Source organism: Panthera leo, chromosome F2, assembly GCF_018350215.1.
Source record: "Panthera leo isolate Ple1 chromosome F2, P.leo_Ple1_pat1.1, whole genome shotgun sequence".
NCBI classification, from domain to species: domain Eukaryota; kingdom Metazoa; phylum Chordata; class Mammalia; order Carnivora; family Felidae; genus Panthera; species Panthera leo.
The window spans coordinates 77608398-77633983 of record NC_056695.1 but is presented as its reverse complement, the minus strand read 5'-3'; the positions used below and the strand labels follow the sequence as shown (position 1 = coordinate 77633983).

Here is a 25586-nt window from a genome sequence, read left to right as displayed (position 1 = left end):
GTGTGTCAACGTACTTATGTGTGTGTGTGGGGGGCGGGGGCATTCAAATACCAAATATTGTTAAAGTAAACTATTTGTAAATATTTATAGAAGGTATTTTTAAGAGGCAGCATCCTGACCAGTCAGAGCCCCTGGCAATAGCGGGCCTGCCTTCCTTCCTGGAGCATCTTACCTGTTTGCTTTTGACCTGGTTTGTGTTTTCCTGGCTCACATGTCCCCCGTGTGGCATCATCCCTCACTTTATATCATCTACCTAGCCCCTGAAGTTTCTGAATTTCCGGATGCTGAGATCATTTCTAGGATCCTTTCAACTTTAACATTGTATGATTCTAGGCATGAGACATGACCTCTACTCTCAAGAATGAATTTTCAGTCAATCGAGAAAATGATTGGGAACACGAAGCACCTAACACGGGTGGTGTTTTCATGATTATCTGCCAAATTATTTTTTTTCCTCTCCTGTGTATTTTTTAATGAAGGATGCCTGCATCAGCTCCCCGTGACATTAGCTCCATTATTCATGTGAGTGTGACATGGAAAAGTGGCTCTACAGAATCCTTACAAGGGATTTCTTTATCACAGCCAGAGCGAAAGAGGTCTGCTAATTGTTAATGCTAATAAAAGGAGCTGCTATTACTCGGCTTTTAAAATATAATTACATGACAGGAATTCTCTGCTTCATTTTCTTCACACAGCCCATGTAATCGCCATGTAACAAAATTAGAGATGGATGAGGCTTCATTGAAAACTCAGACATAGCCGTTTAGGAAATGGGAAGTGTCCGAGATTTAAAAAAAAAAATCATTGCCACCTTTTTAGTGGATCTAGGACGAAATTAAAGCACAACCAGAAGGATCTATCCATCTATCTATCTATTTATTCTTATTTATTTATTGAGAGAGAGAGTGTGTGAGCAGGGAAGAGGGGCAGAGAGAGAGAGAGAGAGAGAGAGAGAGAGAATCTTAAGCAGGCTCCATACTTAGCATACCTGATGTAGGGCTCAGTCCCATGACCCTGGAACCATGACCTGAACTGAAATCAAGAGTTGGGTGTTCAACCCACTGAGCCACCCAGGGGCCCCCAGAAGGATTATTTAAAAGTGTAGGGCATGTTTCTTAAATTCCACATATGAGTGCAATCATGATATTTATCTTTCTCTGAATGAATGATGAACATAGGGGAAGGGAAGGAAAAATAAGATAAAAACAGAGAGGGAGGCAAACCATAAGAGACTTAAATACAGAGAACAAACTGAGGGTTGCTGGAGGGGAGGTGGGTGGGGGGATGGGCTAAATGGGTGATGGGCATTAGGGAGAGCACTTGTTGGGATAAGCACTGGGTATCATATGTAAGTTATGAATCACTAAATTCTCCTGAAATCATTACCAACTATATGTTAACTAATTTGGATTTTTAAAAAAATTAGAAAAATTATGAAGTGCAGGTCCGATCAGATAACTCCACCGTTGGAGCCCTGCACAAGTTTCCCATCCAGTACATTGTCGCCATGCCCTATATGACCTTTGCAACCTCCCATGATGCCTCTTGTCTCACGTTCTAAATGCCTCTTCATCTCACGTTGCCCCAGTCACACTGGCTTCATTTTACGTTTCCTGGAAGCTTCCAGGCATGCTTTTAGTGTAGGGTTTCCACATTCTGTTCCCTCTGCCTGACACCCTCCTCTTCTAGATATATGCAATGCCCACTTCCTCCTCTCCATCAATTCTGAGCTCAGGAGGCACCTGCTCTGTGGGTCTTTTCCAGACCTTCCCAGGACACTAAAACACTGCCCTGCAGTTGTCTCTACTTTCTGGCACTACAAGCCCCAGGTGAATTCAAGTTCCTCCTACTGTCCTTAGTTTACTCCTGGCTTAATCTTGTCCCCTTCTGATTCCATCCCCAATTAGCCCAGGCTCTCACTCACCAACCTGAATCACAGTGACCTATCACACTTGTATCCCTGAACCATTCAAGCAGAAACTTCCATTCTGGGTCTAGTAAGCTTTGTCTGGGGTCTTATTTTCTGTGTTAAAGTTATTTGGTTAGTATGGTTGACATCTGTAGAGTAGTTAAGTGTTCAGTAAGGCAATATGGCAGTGTTTGGTAATCAGATGGATATAAGCTTTTTTTTTTTTTTGTCTTTGTAGAGTGAATCATTTATTGGTAAGTACCTAAGTACATGGTTTCAGTGGCAACAATAAAATCACATGAAGGGGAGACAGTATCAGATCAGACAAATAGATGCTTTTTTTAATCATCCCAAAATCTGTGGCCATTAGGGCCATCACATGGAAATCCAAAGTTGCTCAGAAGCCAAATCTTAAGAAGACAGATCCTCCTAGTAATCCATATGGAGTAGTTCCATAATTCCTGGAATCTGTAGAACCTTGTAGATCGTAACCTTCTAACCAAACATGACTTGTTGGCCTGTCATCATGGCTTTTAAATAAATCTGATGGACTGTTGGTGAGGATTTTGTTTCCTTCCAAACCAAATAGTCTTACAAATAACACTAGAGCTTTTTGCAATCACAGTGTCACCTCTTTGGACACCAGGAAAATGTTGATTAAGATTTTCTGCAAAGACAATATCTTAACTTTGTATGGAAGGCTCCATTGATGGTCCAGTACATAACAGTACCACCAGTGTATTCGGAGGCATAATGATCTGTACAGCCATGTCAAATAGTATGGCCACATTGGCAGAGTTTCTTCCCCCCCAGTACACCATGAAGCAAAGTTCCGTGTAGATACTGTCATCATTGACCATAGATCTGTTCTAACAATACTTTCAAATTTGAGGATAGTTGTGAGGCTTCCAGAAAACAAACAAAACAAAAATGTCTAAAGCATGTATCAAAGCCTGTGTGGGTGCTCTACAATTTCAAGATTCTTCTGGCCCCAAAGAACCCAGAAGACCCTAAGTACATAAGCTTTTTTTTAAATTTTTTTAAATCTTTTATTTTTGAGAGAGAGAGAAAGAGAGAGACCAGGGGAGGGGCACCGAGAGAGGGAAACACAGAATCCAAAGCAGGCTCCAGGCTCTGAGCTGTCAGCACAGAGCCCGATGTGGGGCTCAAACTCAGGAACAGTGAGGTTATGACCTGAGTTGAAGTCGGATGCCCAACCGACTGAGCCACCCAGGCACCCCAGTACATAAGCTTTTTAACTTAATGAATATTTCCTATATTTGTCTCTGCAGTGATCTGTATGTATTTTGCCTCTGTCCACTGGAGAGCTGCTATATTATACTCTCATTTCATTGGATTCTGGAGAGTCTGTCATTGAGAAAACCACATCTCACCCCTGTTCATTGACCCAGGATGGGCAGAGGAAGACAGGAGGAGGTGGAAGAGGAGGAAGATTAGAAAATGCCCTTCAGTTCTGGAACCAGGAGACACATTATTACTCTGCCCCTGTCTATCCAAAGTATGGAGTCTTGAGGCCAATGAATTGCTCTCTTTTCTTTCATGAGATGTAGTTGGCATTATGTCACTTGTTACTAAATAGTACTGAATGATGCAGTAACGTGAGATTATTTTTCCTCACAGTTTAGGATAATAACAATACCTACCTCAAGGATTATTGTTAGGCTGAAAATTTAAAACAATCTCATGAAAATGTTGGTGAAATATAAAATCCTAGATATCTGTTACATGGAATTGTCATTTTTGTTAATTAGGGCTTGGGGCAGACTGACTTATTAGATGTGTAGATTCCATGTTGGTTTAAAAAAAATAAGGCATCTGGTTAAACTTTTCCTGTATTATTTACCAAATAAAAGGACTGTGGAAAGGGAGGAAGGCTGACCAGTCATCTTCTTTGTCCTTTCCCCTAGAATCCTGATGCTCATGAACCAAATTGTATGCCATCTGGTTTCTGAAATAAGGAAAATAAGTTGGTCTGTTCAAGATGGCATATCCCTAAAATCGTGGCTCTTAGCTCTGAGATACTTGAGTGTCATGTTATCTATGGAACTAATTAAAATAAATGCATTCCTAATGATATTCTCTTTGAGTTGGTCTTGGGTGAGTGGCCCACAACTTTATTTTTACTCTCTATAGAAGTTTCTGGTTTATTTAGCAAGTATTTATGAGTATTTTACTACATGTCTGATGCTATAATGATGAGTAAGACAAAGTTCTGCCCCTACGGAGCACAGGACACCCTGGGTGTCTGGGTAGAGCAGAGAACTATTCTAAACATTTCCATTGGCAAATTCTTCTCCATGATTCACTGCTTAATTGGAACTGTGTCACTTTAAATCCAATCCATGGCTCAGACCCCTGGGTTATATTCAGCTTAGCTAGCTGAATTTCTTAGCTAGATGTCTTTATTTAGTCCTATTATATTTGTTATGCATGAGATCTTTTAGGAAACTGAAAATTCTGTCATTAAGAATTTGAGATAATAGACATTTTAGATTATTGTACTAATGGTCAGCAAAATATACCCCCAAGTTAAACAAAAGGCTTTAGCCCTCTGTGGGCATTATTTACAGTAAGACTGGAAGCTTGGGTGTTTTAATAGTTTATACTTTCCAACAAAGAGACTCTGTCTGCATGCTACAACATGAGAGACCAGCAAATCAATATCTGTGATGAAAGAGCAGATATCTTTTCTCTGACAGGCCATGTTGGGTTGGCATTTCACTTTTGAGGGTGACTCACTAAAAGCAGTGAATTGGGAGGGGACACACAACAGGTCAACCAGATGAGACAAATCAACCCTAGAACCCACAAAGTGGAAGCTACAAAGGCCATAATCTTCCTGTAGAAAAAAAAATAATACCATTCTCATTTATTTTTGCAAACAAGTTAAAGCCCTTGGCTTCGCCACTCTTTTTGTTTTATCGACCTCCCATTGAACACTCACCTTTGTGCCCATGAGAGGTGGTGGGATGATGGGGGCTGATCTGAGGAGTCAGGACATCCAAGTGTTAGTCCTGACTCACAACTTACTCACCGTGTCCCTGAAATATTCATGTTTCCAGTTTTCTCTCTGTAGAGAAAGAGGGTTTATGAGACACTCTCCAGTTCTAACCTGATTCCATCTGCTTTGTTTGCGAACTCATCATTGTCTTATCCATCAATTATTAATATAAAATATTTTGGGGGCGCCTGGGTGGCTCAGTCGGTTAAGCGTCCGACTTCAGCTCAGGTCACGATCTCGCGGTCCGTGAGTTCGAGCCCCCCGTCGGGCTCTGGGCTGATGGCTCAGAGCCTGGAGCCTGCTTCCGATTCTGTGTCTCCCTCTCTCTCTGCCCCTCCCCCGTTCATGCTCTGTCTCTCTCTCTCTGTCTCAAAAATAAATTAAAAAAAAAGTTAAAAAATTAAAAAAAATATTTTGAATCAATACTACTATAAATAAAAATCTTTCAATTCTCTTCTCTACGCCACAGGTGAAATTGAGTGATATTTCTAACCACCCCCTCAGGAAAGTTTCCTATTTAGTTGTTTCTGGCAAGGCATGAATTATTAATATCCCAGCAATGTTTACACTTAAGAGTTCAGATTCCACCTTTTGTTAGCTATATAATTGAGGCCTGGAGTTCTGGTTTCAAGGATTTTCAGTGAGGGTGTTGCATTTTATTTGTTGTGGGTTTAATGGGTATTAAATAGTGAATATATGCAAAACCAATCATCTCTAGTAACTTTTTTTTAAAGGTTTTTAATGTTTATTTATTTTTGAGAGACAAAGATGTGGCATGAGTAGGGGAGGGGCAGAGAGAGAGGGAGACACAGAATCCAAAGCAGGCTCCAGGCTCTGAGCCATCAGCACAGAGCCCGATGCGGGGCTCAAACTCATGGACCGCGAGATCATGACCTGAGCCAAAGTCAGATGCTCAGCTGACTGAGCCACCCAGGTACCCCATCTAGTAACTTTTATCTTTCCCATTTTCCCTCTTCAAATTCCACAAAACAGTCTTTTAGATGTCAGAAATGATATCCCACTGGAAGAACGGTTTGGGGACTTAACCGGTATTGTTTGTATCAATCAATTATTTCATGTCAGTTGCCTGAATATGCCTTGTGTTTTTGGGATCCTGGTTGTTTCTTATACCATGCTGGGTGACTTCAGAATAAAATATTCTCTAAATGTAAAGGATTGTACTGCTTTTAACATGATTTAGCCTTTTCCCTCCTCTTTAAAATGTGGCTTCTTTTAACCGCCGTCAGCAGAGAAGCAATAAACAGATCATTAGCACTGATGATGTCATAATGGATAATGGAAAAGCATTAATTTTCATAATATCATCATTAATTATAGCTAACATTGAAATGCAGCAGGGCTGACTTTGTCTTATTAAATGAAGCAAAGGCTTTGAAATATTAATTAGTAAAATCAATCTCAATAAAATTGGTGATAGCAAAATTTATTGTTTAAAAACGTTTAAGCATACAAAGTAAAGAAAGTTTTGTAGTTTAAGAAGACACCATTAATATAATTTAGTGCTTCTATTTTACATCACATTATGCCGTGGAAAATCACTAGAGAATTCCAGGAATGTCTTTTAGTTTTCCTCAATCTCAGTTTCCATCATCAATCCGAGAATGATATGGCCTACCTCCTATGTTAGTGTCTGGATTACATGAGATCATTAATGGGAAAACATTTATAAATAAATACCTTACACCTGTGAAGCATCACTTATTAGTCCTATAGGCAAGATGGGCTTGGCTGGAAGGGGGTACACCCCTCACTTTGCATTTCCAAAACAGTAATCATAGTTACAGCAAAGATCACAAATAGTCACGGAGCCCCTGGGTGGCTCAGTCGGTTAAGTGCTGACTTTGGCTCAGGTCGTGAACTCATGGTTTGTGAATTTGAACCCCGCATGGGGCTCTGCACTGACAGCTCGGAGCCTGGAGCCTGCTTCCGATTCTGTGTCTCCCTCTCTGTCTGCTCACCTGTGTCTCTCTTGCTCTCTCAAAAAAATAAAATAAATTACAAATCACAAATAGTCAACTCTTATTAAATAATCCTGTGTTCTGGGCACTTTGTTAAACACTTTAGATAGATTATTTTATGTAATCCTTATAATACACATTTTTGAGGAAGCTATGTTAATGCTCACTTCACCAAAGAGAATATGAAGATCGAGGAGGCTAAGTTCCTTGCTCAAGGTCATAAAGGTCATGAGTGATGACACCAGATCTTGTTCACTGTAGAGCCCATTTCCTTAAACACAGGCTTTTCTGTCTCAGAGACTATTTAGGCAACTTCCCTTGATCAGTGTGCATCGCCATGCCTCTGGTTGACCAGTTGGCCTTCTGTAATTATTTTATTTAGGTCAGCATGTGAGAGAGGAATCTGTGAAGAAATTGCGATCGGAGAAAGAATCCTAAGGGGAGGTACTTGAGCTGACCTGACACCGTGTAACAAGGAATTGGTGAAAAGATTACATTCGTATGGTCTCCAACTGAGTGAATGCCCATTTGGCTATCATCGCTATGCTCACCCAAAAATCCAAAATTCAGGGAGATGTAGGTTTGTTTTCAAGAAATGTATGGCGTTTTATCTGGTCCTAAGTAATACATTTGATCCTTATTTTTTTAAAGAAACTGAGTTTGAAAAACAAATAAACATAAAGATAGCGTGTGCTCCTGTGCTCCTGTAATACTGTGTCCATACACCGTTTATGACCATTCCTAATTTACATGTCAATTCATTTTTTTTTTTATGTTTTACTCTTGACTCTACAGTTCTCAGGAACTGTGAGCACCTCTCATTTTAGGGGTTAGCATACCATGGGGATTAAGAGTCTGTCCCCACCCTCAAAAAAGGTAGTGGTGTGGCTAGAGGTAAATTACTTTACCTTTTAAAACATCGCTTTTATCACAGTAAGATGGGGCTAATAATAAAGTAAAATTATAGGTTTCTTGGGATGGTTAAATGAGATGGCATATGGTACATGGCTTACAGAAGGAACCCAAAATATGGAGACTATTACTGTCTGTATATCTGTAGAACACCAACCGACAGCTAGCCTGAAACACAAAACTATTAATTTTAAATTAATTGATCAATTGATACTAGGTTGATGAGTCCAGAGTTGTCCATAAATAAAACCACTTCCCATGAAATAGTAGACTTCTTTTCATTCATGAGGAACACATTAGAAGCACACAGGACAGGTGTGTTATAAGATAACAGCCTGTGAAAATACAGATTCAATCCTGCCCAGACCTTCATGTCTGGGAGTCTATGAGCTGCAAATTAAATTCAGTATCATCTAAGATTCTTTCAAAGATGTGATTCTATATGTCTATGAATTGGAGATCAAATTAGCAAGAAGTTTATTTATACACTATGGTATATACATGTAGAAATTTATGTGTTCATGTCCACTGTTTAAAGAATTGGGTTAGGAGCTATTTCTCAATCTCTCACTTTGCCAAGAAGATGGTTGCAGAATGAATATTGTCTGCTTAATTATTGATGCTGTGTTGATTTGTTTTCTCATAGCCCAAGCAACAACAACAACGAAATCCATCCAGAAATATAAGCAATAAAGTCACAGATAAAATTTATGGTTTAATTCGAGGAAAAAAAACCATATTTAGCTAGATCTGGCTAATCTCTCAAATTTAATCTCCAAATTCCTTTCAAATGGCAGTTATAAGGAATGGAGTGCCATTTTAGCAAAACAGTAGAAATATTGATGGTATTAAGGCATGCTTTATTTAGGACTTACTATGTGTTAAGTGTAGACCAGACATTTTTAGACATCCTATCACAATCCATCCAATGTATTCCTCCAGGCTGGCTGGATTATGCCTACTTTACAGGTGGAAAATGACAGAGAATGACAGAAAATTTTCTATCTTTTTTTTTGAAAAAGTGACAAAGTGGAGGTTGGTCAGACCCCAGTGCATTTTCTCTTTCCATTGTTACTTGTGGTTTATGTCATGATCCTTTCCATATATTATTCTCTTTGTGTTCCCCTCACTCTCTCCTACAAGTGACTGTTGTGACAAGATTGGTGTGTGTGCCAAGGTGTGACCCCATGCGATGTCAATGGGCTTTATTTATACAAGTAAAAATAGAAATAACAAACTTTTGTTATGCTGTTCACATAATAACACATAAGTAATAGGGGAAATCAGCTCAGAAGTCAGAAAGAGGGTCAGAACGCTAACGAAATGGAACCATAGGGTTCGAGTTCTCTAATCTGTGGTGGAGACTGTGAGCCCTCTACTAAAATCCATCCTGTCTTTCTTCATCATATAACACCATGGCAAGTCCTGGCGAACTTTGTTCCATATCCTTCCTCGCAGTTTTGTGTAGCTATAGGTTCCTAATATCTGTTCAGCAGAATATGAGCAGAGATTATATGTGTTGGTTTGGGACTAAGGCTTTTAACGTGAGGGTGCATCCTCCAAAGTCTCTTTCCACCCTCCACTGGCTGGACACAGTGAGCAAGGTTGGAGAGGAGGTTATTAGCAATACACAATGGAAACAAATTAAATTCCTGAAGGGCTCTTGCTAATGTGAGTGCCAGGTCTAGGCTAAATGACAGAGGGAAAAGTTAATCGGTGTGTCTTTTCTTCTTTTTTCATCTTCTGTGCTCTGATCCTTTTGTGATCATGGTAACCCTTCTTATTCCTTTCTGGGTTGTGCTTTGTCCATGATTTTCCATTGATGTAAATGGTATGAATCACATAATATTGAATAGCATTCTATAATTTCAAGTGATATACACTAGCTCTATAATTTAAGTGATATCACTGTTGGCGAAATGCTCGGCCCCAAACATAACCACATCCGAATTTCAGTGTTTTATGAATATGTCATGTTACATGAGAAGGGGAAATTACAGTCAGATGCAGTTAATTGCTCATCAGCTGACCTTGGGATGGGGGGATTATCCTGGGTTACTGTGTGGACCCAATGTAACCCCAAGGGTCCTTATGAAGGGTCCTAAAGAGAGATGGCAGGAAAGCCAGAGTCAGGGTCACAGAGATTCTTGAAGTAGCTACACTTCCTGCTTTGAAGATGGAGAGAGGGGCCACATGCCAGGGAATACAGGAAGCTTCCAGAAATGGAAAAAGATACAGAGAAAATATTCTTTCCTACGGGCTGCAGAAGGAACATAACCCTGGGGTCATCTTGAGGTTAGCCCAGGGACACCTTTTTCAGGTTCTGCTCACCAGAAGTGGAAGATAAGTTTGCGTTGTTTAAAGCCCTCATTTTGTAGGAATTTGTTACAACAATAAGGGACCATACACTCACTCAGCTAAAGTAGAAGTTATCTGGTCAATATCCAAGATATTTATCCCTATCTTTCATGGCACCTAGAATATTACATGGCCCGAACTTGACCCTCATTCCAAAGGCGACCAAAAGGTATAATGTGCAGCCTGGTCCTCAGAAGTTGTCCTAGGAAACCAAGGCAGATCTGTTTTCTTAGGCAAACTTTAACCAGCTACAAAAGCACAGCTTGTGCCAAATGATGTAGAAAAACCGACTTGTCATAGCTTCTCTGGGTAGCATGCGTGTGCAACCCAAATTAAAGAGGAGCCCCTGAAGTGAACCTTGTCATATGCAATCAACATTTATCCAAGGATTCTGGCCAAAGGTATTGACAAATACCCGTGGACAGGTCTGGGACAATTTAGGAAAGAAGTGTCTATTGAGAAGAGAGGAAATCAGCTATAGGGCTCATCATGGTCATTTTTATTAATACATTAGCTGAGGTCACAAATGATGCCAAACAAGAAAGGGGTGCAAATATGAATCGGGGTAAATGCAAAATAGAGGGTGTCGGAGTGAGACATAGATTTGTGGAAGCATCCATTGCTTTTTTACAGATACCATTAAAAGGGACGCATTCCCGCACACTCCACTTTTTAGCTCTTGTGTTCTTTTCTCCCTGAAAATACTGTAGAAGTGGCTTACATTTTATTATTGTTATTAATATTACATGGAACAGTTATTGCAGTACTAATAAAAAGGAATATTTTGTGCTTATAATCTCTCTTTCGAGGAGAAGAATAAGCCTCTCTTGAAAGTCCAGAGTAAAGCATTTGCATCTTCGTTTTATGAGTATAATTAGCACATTTGTTGGTGCTGTCATCAATGATAATCAACATCATAATAACCCCTTATGTTTATATAGCCATATACAATTTACCAAACATTTCCCCATCCTTTATAATGTTATAGCCACCATCTCTCTGGATTTTGTTAATGGTTCCTAGGGGAAGGCAGGACAGACAGGGATGCCTCCACATTTTTTTTTAAGAGAGGGAAACAAAGGTTCAGAGAGGGACCCAGTTGGGTCTTGGGTTAGGTCCCTAGTCTCCTAACTTTTGAGTTAGACAAAGCCATGTGAAGGTCATTTCCCTCAAAAACATCTCATTCTCAATGCTTTTCTATGTGTTGTTTAATGCAACTACACATAAAGCAACTTCACTGCTTTCCTTTCCTACTATTTCATGAAGAGATAAGATGATGGTATAACTTGAAAGACAGCCCAACATCAGCCACGTTACTTAAACCAAAAATGTATGTAATTCCTTTGTGCGATTCCCTCCTACGAAAACTGTCTGCACACGGACGGAGGCTTTCTAGAGACATAGCTAATGTCTCTAGACATAGCTAGTGTCATTTATTTATTTATTTTTAATTGTCTAAAGTTTATTTATTTTGAGAGAGAGAGAGAAAGACAGAGTGTGAGCAGGGGAGGGGCAGAGAAAGAGGGAGACACAGAATCTGAAGCAGGCTCCAGGCTCTGAGCTGTCAGCACAGAGCCCAATGCAGGACTCGAACTCATGAACCCTGAGCTCATGACCTGAGCTGAAGTCTGACGCTTAACTGACTAAGCCACCCAGGTGTCCCCAGTGTCATTTAAATAACTAGAGATTTGAGATCCCTTCCAGGCTCTAGGAGTCACTAGCTTATATTGTGTAGACTATTTTGTAAGCAGAAATTATTAGGAAGAGCAAGGAATCAGATGGGCATGGTTGGGGACCCTACTTTTGCCTTTACTTGTCAAATTGAATGTATACAATTTCTTTGAACAGACAGTATTGATAAAAAAAAAAAGGAGTCAAAGAAACCACTTTACTATCTGGTTGTGAAGGGCTACATTCAGTAATTCAGTTCAGCACAGAGCAAAGTTTAATTAAATATGACTATTATAGGATTATTGTTATTATTATTTTTTGTCCCTCAAAGAACAATCCAATTATCTCAAATGATACTGTGTAGTTAAGTGTGCCAAGACAAATGGCTATTGGTCTCCCCACTATAGCTTTCCTCATCCTCTGACCCTATATCTGTATCGTCTTGGAAATGTTTGGAGCTGCTGTGCCACTTCGGGAGCACCATCACCAAAGTGGGACAGCCAGCACTGACTGAATTTCTCTTAGGTCCGCTTTCACCATGACTTTGTCCCTTTGCTGTGTTTTCACATCTCAGGACAGAATAGAGCAGGTGTCCCACACTAGAGAGGTCTCCTCAGGTTAATGCGTGGACCAGGTAGGACAGTGTAGTTCTGGAAACAGGCATGATTGATAGTTCAAAAAGAAGAAGGAGAAGGAGAAGCTTATACATCTAGTCTGGGCTCACAAACATGAAGCGTGAATTCTCCCAACAAAGAGCAAGGGATGAGCTTGCATTCAAAGAGAAACAGTAAGTGAATTGAGATCTGAAGCACAGGGGTGGACGTGTCCCTGAAACGTGTGTCTAATTCCATCATGGAACACACTCACTTTCATTCCCACACCTGCCCTTCTCCTCCTCCTGAGTGGGGAGTTGTGATTTTTGTCTTGTTTGTGTTGAATTCTTCTCTACTTCGTGTCTGACACTTTTTAGTTATTCGTTATGTACTTGTGCTTGTTGGGTTTGACTAGAACCGAGAACCAGAATGGTAGGGAAAGTGAGAGAAAGATACGTTAAGAAAAGGAGAGGCTTGGCTGACACCCTGAAGCAGTACCATCACATCATGTGAGTGGTAAATGTCGGCCACGGTTCCATTTGCCTTCCTGTATTTATATATTAGTTGTATGTGTTTTGCTAAGATAGCTGTGATACTGTGTTTTATAAGAAATATGTATTTGGTCTTTGGCCCCTTTCCTGGAAGGAGGCTCCTAAAACCCTTGGGATTTCCTGTGATGAGAACAGACAGGTGTCTTCTGTCATGTTCATGAGGTGGCTTTTGGAAAGCCCCTAAGGATGGGGGCTGGTGGTCAAGGGAACCAACCATGTCTTTAGAGGGTGGGAATTTTCAGTCTTACCCCTTGATGTCTGGGGAAAGGAGAGGGGCTGGAGGTTGACTCAATCACCAATGGCCAATCAGTTCATCGATCATGCCTAGGTAATGAAGCCTCCATAAAAACCCACAAGGACAGGATCTGAAAATCTTCCAGGTTGGTGAACCAGAAAGTTTCTCCATGCCACTGTTCTTGGGACCAAACTCCACCAGGCCCTTAACAAAGAGCTTTCATCTTCTACATCTGGCTGTTGATTCTGTCCTGTAACATCCCTTGTGATAAACTGGTATTCTAGTGACTAAATGGGTTCCGGAGTTCTATGAGCCGCTGTAGCAAATTAATTAAACATTAGGAGGGGGTTGTAGGAACCTTGAACTTTGAGCCAGCTGGTCATAGCAGCTGACAAGCTGGGCTTGTGATTGGCATCTGAAGTGGGGACAGTCTTGAGGGACTGAGCCCTTGACCTGTGAGCCCTTATGCCAACTCTAGGTAGATAGCATCAGGATTGAGTTGAATTGCACAACATCTAGCTGGTTTGGGAGTACTGTTCGGGGTTTGGGGAAAAAATCCCATACATCAGGATTGCTAGTGGAATATTAATAGCCATCATTTATTAAACTCCCATGTCAGATACCTTACCAAAATCATTTCATGTAATGTCTCTTATATCAAGGAAGGTGTGATTATCTCTGTGTTTTCAGGTGAGAAGAGTGAGGGTCACAGTGTGTCAGTAACTGTCCCAAAGTCACACAGCAGGTGCCAGTAGTCTAATTCCATTGCCCCTGCACTTTCCTTGGTAATGTGAGTGGGTTGTAATCCAGATGTAATGGGTTATCTGGTACCTACTTCTGGATCTGGCTTATAGAAAGAAATCGGGACAGTGAGTGCGATCAGATGCTCAGAGGAGACTTCTCAGGGCCCACTTCATTGTCCAGCTCCAGTACCCGCTTGATTTTTCTAATAACAATGAAGACCGTGGAAAGAAAAGAAAAGAAAAGAAAAGAAAAGAAAAGAAAAGAAAAGAAAGAAAGGAAAAGAAAGCAAGCAGAATAAGGAGAGGAATCCACAGTGTGAACCCAGCCAGGAGTTCACCTCACTACTTCTAAACCTTAATTAAACCTAATTTGTAAATCTTAATTGAACCACATGTACAGGCATTAATGAAGCCGTATAATAACGCTGCTCTCCCAATAAGACAACACACTAACACTAAATACTTATATTCCTGGAAAATGTACTCACGTGGGCCTCATCAAAGCATAATGGGGAAGCAGATAAACAATTAATCTCATTAATTGCAATCAAAGGACAAAAAGTACAAACCAGTTGCCTAGAGGAATCGACTTTGCCAGATTTCCTCACAAACAGATATGGTGCTAATGAAGTGACAGTGTGAACGGAGTGCACAGCTGAGGAATCGAAAGAAAACAAAACAAAACTCTTGGAATGTCAAGAGAAGGGCGTTCAAACTGGGGAAAACCAAGGCCCTCTCGTGCAAAAGTCAACCCTTGCAAGATTCCTCTCGGGTTCACCCGTTCGTTTCTTCGACAAATGTACACTCAACACCCACCCTGGTGGTCCTTTTGTAATACCTGTGTGTACCATATCGTAGTCTGTATACCTTAAACTTACACAATGTAATATGTCACTTGTGTCTCAGTGAGACACCTGCTCCCTGTGCTGCCCACGTGTTCTTGAAAGTGAGGACTTAAACATAAAGGAGACATGGTTCTTGATAAGGAGATGTGTAACATGAGAGACTGAGGTACTATTTTGGGTCACACACTTTCACAAGTGTCCCATTCAATGTCTTTAAGAGTCAGGTTTTGCTATATATATATAATATATAATATATAATATATAATATATAATATATAATATATAATATATAATATATAATACATAATATATATAATATGTTATAATTATTATATATTATATATTACTATATTTAATATAATTGATTATAAGTATATAATATAAATATAATTAATTATTATATATACATATATATATTATATGTAAACAGACTTATATGCAGAGATTGGGCTCTTACTTCTTCTTCTAAGCTTCAGAAGCTGTACTCTAGGAAATCACCACTCAGTCTTGATTAGATTTCCTAACTGCAATGCTGACGCCCCCAGATATCTGCTTTTACTCTAGGCACCTCATGGCCATTCTTTATCGTCAGTGGCTTCTGTGGCTACCTCCCCGCGCATCCTTCTGGTCTACCCGGTATCTTTATTCCAGCGGTGGTCCCATGATCCTGAAACGGGAACCTAACTTTCCCCATTCAGGGTCCACGATGATTTGGACCTTTCCTGATCTTCACATGTTACTCCAGAACAAGTCTACTGGTGCTAGCTTTACAAGTGTGTCCCTGTCTCTGTCTGTGTCATTTTGTCTGGCTTGAATGCCTTTCCGTCATGTTAGGACAATCTCAACCGATCCCTCAATATTGGGTTAAGGTGTCGACTGCGTGAATCCTTCCTTTTGTCAATGAAAAAAGGCAAAATCTCCCATGTTTGTGTTTGGTCCATTTCTCTACTCATGGAGTACAGCTACTTGTTTACATGCTGTGCTTTTACCAAATGGTAGATTTCTTAACTGGCACCCCCGGCATAAGGCAAAGGGACATATTTCCATTGAATGTATAAATAAAATTGAAAAGGTCTGACACCAAACTGCATGCAATTGATACTCCCAGTGCCCTCACTCCCCAAATAGGAAACAGGAAGAGGCCAGTTCTTCCTGACTATAAACAGAGAGCATGAGGAAGTTATTACTCAGACCATAAGCCTGTGGTTTGCAACCACCTGTAGCGAATATGGATCTCCTTGTTCCAAAACCAGGGAGGAGCTCTGTTTGCCCATTATGTCTGTATAGCCTTCAAATGGCAAAGTGCCCACTTCTGCTCTTTATGCTCCAATGCACCCAAGTTCTCAGGGCTTGATATCAATCTTGTTTTTGTCCATCAAAGGGCATCCAAATCCTTTGAAGTGATGTTCCATTATTGAGCCTTGAAGATCTTCAATCTATTCTCCCAAGAGTTCCTTGAAGGATCTCATCACACACACACACACACACACACACACACACACACAATGATATTTGATGGTATTACTTTGCTGCTGAAATAATTTAGTGTCTCCAGGGTGAAGGCCTAAATCGTCTGATTGCCCTGAAAGTCTTCCATGATCCAGCTCCTGCTTATCTCCAAGACTCCTTTTACTCCAACCTCTCTGTCAACATTACACATTTAAAAAAAAAAAAAAAGCTTTTTTTAAAGAGAGAAAAAGAGCATATGACTGGGTGGAGGGGTAAAGGGAAGGAGAGAGAGAGAGAGGGAGAGGGAGAGGGAGAGGGAGAGAGAGAGAGAGAGAGAGAGAGAGAGAGAATCTCATGCAGGCTCTATGCTCAGTGCAGAGCCTGACATAGGGCTTGAGCCCAGGACCCTGGGATCATGACCTGAGCTAAAATCAAGAGTTGAACGCTCAACCGACTGAGCCGTCACGTGCCCCAACATTACACATCTAATCATGCCTTATTACTCTGTGTTCTCTAACCCATGCTATCTCTAATTTTAGCCTTCGAAAAGAATTCACACTTCTTTTAGAGTGGTCTGAGGTTTGTAGAAAACTTGAGCAGAATACAGAAAGCCCCTTATACTCTTCTTCACTTGGCCCCAACCCTCACAGTTCCCCCTATTATTAAGATTTGGCGGTAGAGTGCTATGTTACAACTGATGAACAAGTATTCATACACCATGAATAACAGACGTCCATAGTTTACATTGAGGTTCACTCTTTGTGTTTTGCAGCTCTATGACTTTTAGCTTTTTTAAGTGCTGCTCCCTCTGAATAGAAGGCACTGTCATCTGTTCTTTGGTTCACTCACCTCTCAGGTTTCAACTTACAGGCCACCTTCTCTGGGAAGTCCTCCTTGGTGCTTATGCTGTTGCAGGGCACGTTATTGGAGCGTAAGTGGATAAGTAAAGGCTTAAGCTTATTTTAATTAATTAGTTAATTAATTAATTTCACATTTATTTACTTTGGAGAGACAGAGAGAGAGCATGAGCAGGGGAGGAGCAGACAGAGAGGGAGACACAGAATCCGAGGCAGGCTCCAGGCTCCTAGCTGTCAGCACAGAGCCCCACGTGGGGCTCGAACCCACGAACCGCGAGATCATGACCTGAGCTAAAGTCGGACGCTTTAACCGACTGAGACACCCAGGTGCCCTTCCCTCAGCTTATTTTAAACAGGCACACATTCTGTGTTCTCCAGACATGCTCTCTGATTACCTTTATTTTGGCATTTATGTCGCTATATTTTAATACTGTGCTTCTTAGCTGTGATTTTCTTCAATGTGAATGCTATGGCTCACCTATTCTAATAATGTTCATTGCCTGCCAGAGAAACTGGCAAACGGTATATAATAAATGTTTTTTTTTGTTGTTGGTTGATTGGATAAACAAGTCCATCTTCCGTTTTCTCCCAGGACGTGTTTGGACTCCTTAAACAGTGGAATTAATATTTGACTTCTGGGATTCATAGCCATAGTTCCTCAGAAAGAGACAGAGCTGAGATCCCCAGCTAAAATGTCTACAGAATGAGTCATGCCTCATCTATCTACTACCTGGATCCAGGAACACTAATCACTGTATCAAGTAGAGCAACTCACAACAGATTTTGGCTTTGAGGACATCTCCTTTACAAAAAAGAACATTATTTTTGCTTTGCTTTACTGGATCGCTGTGAGATGAATATCAAAAGAATAAGTGTTGGAGGGTAGTTTATACTATAAAATAATCCAACAAATGAAACGTTTGGAAAAGTCTTACATATTCCCTTCCAACTCTGCCTTAGAAGGGGGTAGGAACCATCTTGCGTGAGGGTTACTCTGTTCTTCCTTCTACGTACCCTTGACCTATGATAACACATGGTGTGACGGGAAATGATAAGAGATGCCAATCATATCTTTTCTCTAGGACTTTAAAATATACTTTACATCAGATGTAATTTTCAGTGATCTGATAGCATAAAATTAAAGATGACCTTTGATTATTACACTTACTCTTGAGCTGTGAAGCATTCTTATCTCAAAACTGTATAATATTGAAGGCACGTTAGATTTAAAAATACTCCTTCATTTTCCAGGAGTGCATTGCCTTTGTGCTACATTTGATTAACTACCATGTCTTAAAAAATAAATACAGATGATTCGAATAAAGAATAGAGGAGGCAAAAGTGAAAATACACCATGGGTTTGAGCTGGCACAGTGACGAGGCAAAGCTGTGCGCACATCCAGCTGAGTCAGGGGACCGGGCACAGAGCGCAGGGTGAAGAAGCCCACAGTCAGTGAGAAAGAACAAAGCAGTGGGCATCAAGCAAAAGAATTGTGTCTCCAAGATAGCATCCAACATGTAATTATCTTATATGTGAATGAACCAAAGGAGCTAAGCTCCTTCAATAAGCCACCCTGAGTAATGTTTCCCGTGTATCAACACCTACTTTGGGCCAGTAACTTAAGTCATTACATCCATTATTTCCTTAATTTTATCTCCTCCATTTAGAGAGAAGGAAATGATCACTCAGAAATGCTCATCATCCTTCTGAAGTTATACATTAAGTCAAAGATTCAGAACTGTAGTCACTTAGGTCTGATTCTAGTCTGTGTTCTTACCCATGGGTTTGAGGGCCTCTGATGGTAATATTTTCTACGATAGATTGCTGGTTCCAAGTATTCATAGGTTTTTCGGGCTGTACAGCCTCTGACTGCAGCTACTCAACTCTCCATGAAAGCTGCCACAGACTCTATGTAAAGTAGTGAGGTGGGCCATGTTCCAATAAAACTTTATTTGCAAGAACAGGCAACAGGCTGGATTTTGCCTATGCAACATAAGGTGGAAATATTTCAAGACAGCGTTTCTCAAACTATTTCTGGCACAGCCCAGAGCTACCATAGAATATTACTTATATGCATCTGTATTATTTATTATTAAGAGGACCAAGGTTCTCAGAAAATACTTCAGTCCTTCTAGACTTTGATGTGCATTGATTTTTTATTTTCTATTTTATTTGATTAAAAGAAAAAAAATGCTCTGGCCCTGAACCATCAAAATGATGTGTCATGATGCACATTTTGAAAAAAGATGTTATGAAGATTAAAACAAAAACCTGAATCATAGAAGATTCTTGTAGCAGATTCTGAATTACATGAATGGAAAATAATAAAAGGAGCAGAACCTTGGATCTGAATGTGTCATTGGAATTCCTAAGATAATCGCTTAGTCAATGGACAATAGAATAAGTTCCAAAAGAACACTTATCTCTTTACAAAGCAAAATACCACATCCATCATCCAAAGAAACTTATCTCCTGCAGTGAGATTTTAGACTTCAGTTTTTCCATGCAGGTATTTCTGAGTAAGGAACCTTCTTAGAATCTGCAACTCTGACTCTTTCATTCAAAATATATTTGGGGAGGACACCTGGGTGGCTCAGTCAGTTGAGCATCCAACTCCTGATTTCGGCTCAGGTCACGTCTCAGGGTTGTGGGATTGAGCCTCGTGCCAAGCATGGAGTCGACCTGAGATTCTCTCTCTCTCTCCCTCTGTCCCTCCCCCCCCCCCCGCTGTCTCTCTCTCTCTCTCTCTCTCTCTCTAAAACACATAAAATTTTTAGAAATGTGTATTTGTGGAGTCTCCTGTATGTTTCAGGAGTATTCTGGAAGGTTAGGTGACAAGAACAGCAAAAGTCACCTTTGTGGGAGAGGTGGAGTAATGGATGTGGGCACCACATTGTGGGATGCAGAGTGCATCATAAAAGCAAAGAGGCATCTAAAAATCAGGTTAAATCTCTCTGTATGCAGGCACATGTCTTTTATGAGGCTTTTTCAAAAATTGGAAGGTCAGAAAAACAGATAAAAATATTATTTTTGGCTTCATTTGCAGGAGTCCTCTAAGCACAAAACAACAGACTAAGTGGTTCACCATTATCTCTGTCTTTCCCTGAGCCAATGAAAAACCCAGAGTTAAATGTAACACACTCGCTTAGAAATTTAATCATCCCAGGCATCAGGTCCATCTGTCTCTCTCCACCTTAATATTTATGTATGCATCTATTTATTTGATCACATACGTGTAGCTGTTTTTTTAACTTTTTATTGTAATTAGTATATGTATATAATTATAACACACACACATATGTATGTATGTATGTATGTATGTGTAATGCTGGCTTCAGAAATTTATTATGTTTCTCTATATTTTTGCTGTGTTCTAAATCTAACTGTATCATGGAACCTGCCCATTACAAACCTATTTTTCTCTGAGAGGGTGTTTGGGGTCTAAGGTCCGATTAGGGCATGGTTGTCAGAGGAAAATTGGCAGTGAGTGACCAAGGCTGAAGACTGCAGGCTGGCAGTAGCTGCTCATTAATCTCACTGCACTCAGCTCTGATCTTCAGAACCTTCACGGGAAAGCACTTAATATGCAACCTTCTTATTTCCTTCTCGGTTCATTAATTTGAACCGTAATCTTATCCATTCCAGTGTTGAGTTTTTACCGTGCACGGTCTAGATGAGCTGTTCAGCCAATAAATCCAATACAGTCATTTCCCAAAGTGGAGAGATTTCTCCCACGGAACACACAGTCTCACAGTTAATATGTGCCTGGTGTTCTCAAAGTCAGGGACTGATAGAAGTGTGGAACTTGTTTCTAGTTTTCCTAAAGAATTTTGAATCAAGTGAAGAAAAGCTGGTTGGGGTTATCTCACTTCTCACAGGAGATCTGAGTTTGGAGGAATCATACTCATCCCTCACCCCACCTTGTTATATTTAAAAACAATGCTATATTGCTTCTGATGAGTGCTTTTCCATGTGGAAGGCAGTCACATGACCATCATCTCATTTGGGCATCAAAATAATACGTTGGTCAGACATAGCGGATAAGGGGTTAGTGTCCAAAATCTATAAAAAACTTACCAACTCAACCCCCAAAATACAAATAATCCAGTGAATAAATGGGCAGAAGACATGAATAGACACTTTTCCAAAGAAGACATCCAGATGGTCAACAGACACATGAAAAGATGCTTAACATCACTCGTCATCAGGAAGATACAAATCAAAACCACAGTGAGATACCATTTCACACCAGTCAGAGTGGCTAAAATTAACAACTCAGGAAACAACAGATGCTTGTGAGGATGTGGAGAAATGGGAACCCTCTTTCACTGTTGATGGGAATGCAAATTGGTGCAGCCACTCTGGAAAACAGTGTGGAGGTTCCTCCAAAAATTAAAAATAGAACTACCCTATGACCAAGCAATAGGACTACTAGGGATTTATCCAAAAGATACAGGAGTGGTTATTCATAGGGACACATGGACCCCAATGTTTTTAGCAGTGCTTTCAACAATAGCCAAATTATGGAAAGAGCCCAAATGTCCATCAAGTGATGACTCCATAAAGAAGATGTGGTTTATATATACAATGGAATACTACTTGGCAATGAGAAAGAATGAAATCCTGCCATTTGAAACAACATGGATGGAACTGGAGTGTATTAGGCTGAGTGAAATAAGTCAGTCAGAGAAAAGGCAGATATCATATGTTTTCACTCATAAGTGGAACATGAGAAACTTAACAGAAGATCATAGGGAAGGGAAGGGGAAAAAAATAGTTACAGAGAGGGAGGGAGGCAAACCATAAGAGACTCTTAAATACAGAGAACAAACTGAGGGTTGATGTGGGGATGGGAAAGAAGAGAAAATGGGTGATGGGCATTGAGGAGGGTACTTGTTGGGATGAACACTGGGTGTTGTTTGTAAGCAATGAATCATGGGAATCTACCCCCAAAACCAAGAGCACACTGTATACACTGTATGTTAGCCAACTTGACAATAAATTATATTTAAAAGAATAATACATTGGTCAATATCAGTCTAAATTTCCTTCCATGGGTTGAGATCAGGAGATACCTTATTGGATTTGCCAAAGACCACACCATTCTTCACTATCCGATGTTTCTGTTATTTGTGAAGCCTGACAAAGTAATCACGTTTCAGAGTCTAATTAATTATATTTCAGAATTTTTGCCTAAGTTCATTGTAAAAAGTGAATCAGATTCTAATTAGTTTCATCCTTAAAATAACTGGGGGAACAATTAATAACAATAATAGCTACCCTTCATTGAGTGTCTACTATAACCCCCAAGCTATAAAGTGTCTCTATTTTACAGGTAAGTAAAATGAAGTCACTCATAAAAGAATGAGTATCAGGAGCACCTGGGTGGCTCAGTCAATTAAGCACCGGACTTTGGCTCAGGTCATGATCTTGCCGTTTGTGAGTTTGAGCCCCACGCCGCGCTCTGTGCTGACAGCTCGGAGCCTGGAGCCTGCTTCGGATTCTGTGTCTCCCTCTTTCTCTCTGCTCCTCCCCCGCTCACACTCTTTCTTTCTCTCAAAAATAAGTATACATTAAAAATAACTAAGTAATGAGTATCAGAACCCATCTCTGCTGGCCTCCAAAGCCAATGTCTCCTCCCTGGGGCTTCCTTTTCAGTGTTTCATGTGACAGACATCACCGATACCCTTTCCTGGGACAATGGTGTGTGAGCACAGGCAAGAACTATTGACACGTTTCCTCTTGCAGAGCCTTCCTCTAGTGTGACAAGCAGGAAATTAACAAGAAAAGAAGTACACACACAACGGTATGAATTGTGATGATTGCTCTCTGGCACATGTAGTGATGTAGAGTAATGTGCACAGAGGAGGGCCTTCCCTGCATGCTGTTGTCAGAGGCCTGTCTGAGGCTGAACTTCGCCTCAAAGATGGGCCAGAGTCTGTCCTGTGGAGAGCAGGAAATGAGGATTTCAGGCAGAAATGTGGATGCTTTGAAACAAGCAAGAAAATAGCAGTCTGGAAGGACTGCAAAAGGGGATAGTAACGCTCCAATGTAGACGAACATAGCCTGCAGGTCAGAGGAATGCCACGAAATGTGTTCTCAACTTAAGAGAAACTCATCGGAGGTTTTTATGAAAATAAATGACATATAATGCAGGGCTGCAAATCTTATTTGGAATTATATTTTTGTTTATGGATTCCAAGATTATTAATATAAGGAAAGATACATGTCTTGCTTCATTTAATAGATTCTGTGGATTAGAAAAGATTTGTCCATGCCCTTGGACAGGTGATGGCCTTGGGGAGATTCATGGCTAGGTAGAAGGAACTCCCCCCCACCCCGCCACCATCTGTATGGAGAAAGACAACATTATTCAGGAAAGTTGTAACATGAAGGTGGGGAGGGAGACAGTATAGCAGGACTACATATACTTTAAGGGCATTTCTGCAAAGAAAACCATAGTTCATTTTTCCTAATTCCAGTACAGAGTTTAGAAGCTCAGAGGATGCCATTGGGTTAGACCTCTTCGAACGTAAAAGGTAATGGATGTGTGTGTGTGTTTGCTTATTCAATTTTTTTAAAAAGACTATTAAAAAGGTTAGTTTTCCCAAATACAAGCTTACGAATCTTCTGCAGTTCACTTTTCTAGCCCAAAGCCCGACTGCAAACTCCCTGATGTCTGGACTATACAGCGATAGGGTTATGTCCAGGTAAAATCAAGAAGACTTGACCCAGGGATCGCTTGGAGGACTTGATTTACTTAGTATTTGCAGGAGCGTGTTTCATAGCAGATAACTCCATCCCTCAACTACAGCCGCTCTTCCTTTCTTAGGGAAGAGGACAGATCCATTCAGCAGTCGCGCTACCAAGTGAAGTTAGCTGTGGAAGTTGGTTAGTTGTCCCCCACCCCCTCCACAGGACATAACAACTATGAGCCAGCCTGTGGTTGTCACCATGACTCTGGGGATAATACCGGATAATACGGTTTACTCTATTTCAATTATATGATCAAGTTCTGTTCCAGCACAGTAGATAGTCCAAGAGATAAGACCATCATCATCACGACTCCTTCCCCTGCCAGCATCTCCTGCTCTGAGTTGCTGAGGTTTGAGCCGATCAGGGTGAAAGTCTGGAGTAGGACAGAGTATTGCCTTCTATACGTCCTATGAAATGAAAACCCTGAAGCCAAAGAAAGCAATCCTGGAGATCAAGTTTGGATATTTGATGAAAGCATCTGATCTTTGAAAATAAACTGCCAAAGTGAAGAAGCTGGGCAGAAAGAAAAATCTGGAAGGATCTGGCAACTCAAAAGCCAAGAACTCAAGCCCAGAAAGAGGCTGACAAATGGCATGAGGAGATGACCCTCTTGTATGCGCATGCGATCTGGGGTAAGGCAGAGCAGGTGCAAGGCTGTCCTCTGCCTCTCAAAGATCTTGTTGCGCCCGTTTAATGGGAATTATGCTCTCTAAACCTCACTTCCAGTCCAATTTGGGAATTGGTGTTTACCTAACTGTGGGATCACTTTTTAAAACCATTTGTGGGTTTTCTTATTTAAACTTCGTGACAAACCTATGAAGTAGACAGCACTTTATTTCTATCTACATATAATAAATTTGAAAACAGAGATCTTAAGTTTCTTGCTCAAGGTCATAGAGTCACCATGTGGTGGATTCAATTCCCAAACTTGAACATCTGATCCCTGAGCCCAGCTTCTCAACATCCTTCTGGAGGAATTTGTGGAGAATGGCAAATAGTAAGTGATAACAATAGTCACTGGTATTAAAAATGTTGTTTTCCATCCTTAGGATTACAGTTGGGTATTTTTTAATGCCTTCCATTTTTCTTCATCATATTCATGTTCTCCATTATACATGAGCATATGGGGAATATTTATAATAGCTGCTTCCTGAAAATCCTATCATCTCTGCTGTCCAGGTTACATTTTCCTAATTCATTTACTGTCTAGTGACTTTTAATTGGATGCAGACATTGCCCATTTATGTTGTGAAGCATTTTGATGCATTGCATTAAAGAGTGTTGGACTTTGACTACCAGGAAGTTGAGTTATTTGTGGACACATTTGGTGGGTTGAGTTCTGCTTTTAGGCTGTTTCAAGACAGGTGAAGATTCACCCTTGTTCTAGAATGATTTAAGCCACATTCATAAGGTCATTCTGGGGTCTCTGTGGAAAGTCCCATATATTCAACAAGGTCTTTGTAGTCCAGCTGGAGGGAATGCCAATCATTTCCAATCTGTGTAACAATAGGAATAGTCTACTCTTATAGATCCCTGTGTTCTATGTAAATTGTATAATCATATGCTCAATAACTGATTATTCTTGGAAGTCATTCTTGTTTAGCTTTATGGGGTATCTCCACATATGCACACACCTGGTGTTCACCAGAGATCTAAAGGGGTTGTTGTTGAATGCACAGATTTGAGCTGTCCTGGCCTCCTCAAA

General features: G+C 40.5%; 1 pseudogene; it reads right to left on the bottom strand.

The window, feature by feature from the left end:
- Positions 1–2250: 2250 nt before the first annotated feature.
- LOC122210612 overlaps positions 2251–25586 on the bottom strand; it is a 45298-nt pseudogene continuing 21962 nt past the window's right edge.